A 4812-nucleotide genomic window follows, 5' to 3' on the forward strand; every position below is an offset into this window, starting at 1 on the left:
GTTGAAGAGCGTCTGTGCAGTCCTTCTGCCTAGTCTGCCATCTTGCCGGAACCTCTTGGCACAATCACTTTGGAAAGCAGTATGGCAATTCCTTAAAAAGTTGGAATTAGAAATACCATTTGACCCAGCCATTCCATTACTAGGTATATATCCTAAAGAAGTGAGAGCCAGGACAAAAACAGATACATGGACACTTGTGTTCATTGCAGCACTATTTACAATAGCCAAAAGATGGAAATAAGCTAGGTGGCCATCAACTGAAGAATGGATAACCAAACTATGGTACATACACACAATGGAATACTATGCAACCTTAAAGAATAATGTAGAATCTGCAAAACACCATGTAACCTGGATGAACTTGGAGAACATTATGCTGAATGAAATAAGTCAATGACAGAAGGATAAATATTGTTTTAGACCATTATTGTAAAAAGTCAAGGAAAGGTTTATATACGGAAGAAAATTTTCTTTGTTGGTTACCACCAGTGGAGGGGAGGGAAGGGAACACTGCTAGATAGGTAGAGACATATTTATTTGGGTGAAGAGGAGGGCAGTGCACCAAATGTGAGTGATCAACACTGTGGCACTGAGGAAGAGGAAGACACAGAGAGGTGCATGGGAGATGCAGACAGCAAAGATGAACCCTTTTGTACATATAGTACTGCATTGTCAGTGAAGACAAACATGGGTAAATAGATGGGTGGACAGGCTTAACTGTTAGGTATGTCTGTGCAGGGGGGAGTGTGCCCAAGACCATGTATAGGGTTGGCAGACAATGTTTCTACAAGTGTATTGGTATGTTCTGTAAGAATTCCCAGGTATATAGTAGAGCCGATAAGGGGCAAGGTTGTAGTCACTTCTTGGCCACAGTCAGGTACCCAGAGGGAGTGAGTAGTTGGTCCTTTGGGCTTGGGACCATGCTTGCAGGAGACATCAAGCTCAGTTTGCATAACATAGTACACAAAACATTGTTCCACATCTTGCTTTGGCGAGTAGCGACTGGGATCTTAAAAGCTTGCAAGTGGCCACCTGGATGCAACGATGGGTCTTTCCTCATCCAGATCAAAAAAGAATGAAGAAAACCAAAGATTCATGTAAACAATTAGTCCAAGCAACTGGTACACTGTGCAGTCCTCAGCCTATATGACTGTGAGACCAGAAGAACTAGATGGTGCCCACCTACTGCTGTCAACCACTCAGAGGGGGGATCTATGTAGGAGATCCTGGATAGAGTGGGAGAACAATGTGGAACAGAACTCAAAATCATGAAAAGAAAGGGACCAGATTTGCTGGTCTGACAGAGCTTGATGGAACCACTGAGACTCCAGCCCCTAGCTGCCCTTCAGGTCTGGAATTGAACCCACTCCTGTGGCTTCCAGCCTAACATAAGACAGGCATATGAGGTGAACATTTGCACGAGGTGGATACACTCCTTGGAGAGAACAATCATGGGAGAATAGAAAGGATGAGTATGCACAGGGAGACAGCTCAGGAGCAGGAGTGCATGGAGGGATGGACACAGGGAAGAGGTAACTATGGGAAGGAAACTGTTACATTGTGGTAAATTGTAGTCAGTGTCTTGAGACAAAGTGTGTGTGATCTGCTGTATGGAAAGTGAATTTGCTCTGTAAACTTTCACCCAAATAACAGTTTTAAAAAAAAGAAAGAAAAAAATAGTCGGTCTGGTTTTAACAAATTCCCTTAATTTCTGCTTATCTGAAAATATCCTCATTTCACCATCATGTTTGAGGGACAGTTTGGTGACTGCCGAAGGCATTTGACTGCTAACCATAAGGCTGGAGGTTCAAACCCACCAGCCACTCCTTGAAAGGAAGATCAGGCTATCAACTTCCATAGAGATACCGCTTTGGAAAACCTAGGAGGGGTTGTTATGAGTTGGGATTGACTCGACGGCAGTGAGATTTTTTTTTTGGGGGGGGGGGGTATGATTCATGGTTGGAAATTTTTTTCTTTTATTTTTGTTGTTATGTGCCATCGAGTCGGCCCCGACTCATAGCGACCCCTCCTTGGGTTGCAAAGGTAGTATCACTACGGAAATAGATTGCCCAGTCTTCCTTCCGAGGAGTGGTTTTAGTGTTTGATATATACCATTCCATTGCCTTCTCGCCTGCATGGTTTCTGCTGAGAAATCAGAGCTTAGTCTTATTGGTTGCCCATTGTAGGTAACTTTGTTTTTCCATGCTGCTTTCAGGATTCTTTCTTTATCTTTGGTTTTGGTGAGTTTGATGATGATATGTCTTATGGATTTTCTTTTGGGGTCTATCCTGTTTGGGGTTCGTTGGACTTCCTGAATGGATATATTCTCGTCTTTCATCATTTCAGGAAAATTCTCCTCCAACAAATCTTTGACAATTTTCTCTGTGGTTTTATTTTTCTCTTCCTGTTCTGGAATTCCAATTGCATGTAGGTTATTCCTCTTGATAATATCTCACATGAATCTTAGGCTTTTTTCATTTTGTTTTCATCTTTTGTCTGGTTAATCCCTTTCCTAAGACATATCGAGGTATTTGTCTTCAATCTCACTTATTCTGTCTTCCATTGATTCAGTTCTACTCCTTTGCCCATTCAGTGTATTAACCTGTTTCTAGAAATTTTATATTAATCTCCTGGATTTCTATCTGTAGATTTTGTATCATTTCTAATTTTTCATTTATTTTGTCATTTTTTTCTTATATTATCTTGTGAAATTGTTCTAGGGTTTTGTCTGTGTTTTCCTCAATTTTTTGTGTGTTTTCCTTGATCTGTCTCTCAATCCATTGAAGGTACCTACATATAATTCTTTTGAATTCCTTATCAGGGAGTTCCAAAGTTGCTTCTTCCTCTGGGCTGTGTTCTGGGTCTGTATTTTGGTCCATTGTTTCCACTGCTTTATCTTTCTTCTTTGTATGGACTGTGATGATCTGTTGTCTCTGAGACATTGTGATGTTTTTGTGTTTATATTTAATTGGTTATTGTATGTTGGAATGATTTGCCCAAGATTTTTGTTTTCTTTATTTTGTTTGTATGTATGTGAGTAAGCAGGGTAATGTGCTCCTCTGTTTGCTAGTTGGCAGCACTTAATGCGCTCACCACCTGTCTCCTTTCCAGTCATCGGCCTCTCGTATGTCTGTGCTGTCCTTGGCAGCAGAGCCTATTCTTAGGTCCCTGATATCTGAATGAGAATGCTGTCACTTTAAATATCCAAAATGGCTGCCGCTTGTAAACATTAAAAATGGGTCCACACTCCAGACAGCTGAAAGTCCACAGCTCAGTTTGTCTCCTTCTTTGCTGTTTCTCTTTTTAGTCATCAGTCACCAACCCAGTTGTCCTGCAACGCTTGACAAGCAGGATCGATCTTTAGATTAATTCTCAGGTCCCATTACCACATTTTGAACATTTGGAAATGTTCAAACTGTCCGTGCCGTCAGGATAGTTGACAGTCCACAGCTCTGTTTGTCTCCTTAGTCACTGTTTTTGTTCAGGTTCTTCTATTAGTTAGGGTTTAAATCATTTCTCTATCCTTGCTTTCAAAGCTCAGTGTTCCAGGATTATCTTTTGTATGTGTGTCAATTGCTTTCTCTTTTCTTTTTTGAAGAGGGTCTGTGTAGCTTGTCTGTCTGCTTCACTGTCTTACTGAAAAGAATTTATCGTTTTGATAGCTATTGTAAATGGTATTTTTTTTTTTTTTTTTTGCTTATTTCCTTTTCTGCAATCTCTTTGTTGATGTAGAGGAATCCAACTGATTTTTGTATGTTGATCTTATATCTTGCCAATATGCTCAATCTTTCAATTAGTTCCAGGAGTTTTCTTGCTGAATCTCTTGGGTTTTGTGTATATAGGATTATGTCATTTTCAGATAGACATAGTTGCACATTTTCTTTTCCAAGTTGGATGCCTTTTATTTCACTTTCTTTCAAAGGCCTGATTTTGAGTTCTAGCTGTATTTGTGTGATTTAAGCCAGTCATATAATGACTTTGACTCTTCATAGTCCAAAAATGTGAGATTCAAATAAGAAATTACTTTGTAAACTTGAGCATACTATATTAATGTAACTAGTTTTGTCTATCATAAATTTTCCCTCTGATCCCATAGTTCTAGTAGAAATAGTTCTTGTAGTAGAGGTAATATTAGTAGTAGAAGTATTGATACTGGTAATAATAGTAGCTAATATTCATATTGGGCTTACTGCATGTAGGACATTATTCTAAGAATTTATGTTAACTCATTTAATTCTTACTATAATCCTTTGAAGTAGCACTAGTGTGATTCTTACATTATAAATGAAGAACCTGATGTGTAGATACATTAAATAATATGTCCAATGTCACACAGCTAATAGAGGAGCCAGAATTCAAACCTGTGGTATTCAGCATCTGAGTCCATGCTTGTAAGTGCCTCAGTCAACTAAGATACCACAAACCCAGACCCACTGCAGTTGAGTCAATTCTGAGTCTTCGCATCTCTGTACAACAATGTAGAACTGCCCATAGGGTTTCCAAGGCTGTAATTCTTCATGGGAGCAGACTACCACATCTTTCTCCCACAGATCATCTGGTGGGTTCAAACTGCCAGTCTTTCAGTTAGCAGCCAAATGTTTTAACTTCTGCACCACCAGGGCTCCTTTTTTATTTTATTTATTCATTTTTTATTTTTGCAGTGTTCTGTCCGCTATCTTTCCACCCCTGGGGCTCCTGTTTAACCAAGATACATGGGCTAAAATTAAATTGCCACCACTTTTTTTTTTTTTTAGGATTTGGGTGAAGATTTACAGAGTAAATTCACTTTTCATACAGCAGTTCACATATACT

At 39.4% G+C, this 4812-nt stretch overlaps 1 protein-coding gene across 1 annotated transcript in view; it reads left to right on the forward strand.

Annotated features, from left to right (window-relative positions):
• Window positions 1-4812, forward strand: part of LYST (lysosomal trafficking regulator) — a 339163-nt gene that overhangs the window by 98572 nt on the left and 235779 nt on the right. The gene's annotated exons all lie outside the window — the stretch shown is intronic.

The sequence above is a fragment of the Orycteropus afer genome, unplaced genomic scaffold (assembly GCF_000298275.1).
Source record: "Orycteropus afer afer isolate SDZICR_OR568_19922 unplaced genomic scaffold, OryAfe1.0 scaffold00050, whole genome shotgun sequence".
Classification (NCBI taxonomy): Eukaryota; Metazoa; Chordata; class Mammalia; order Tubulidentata; family Orycteropodidae; genus Orycteropus; species Orycteropus afer.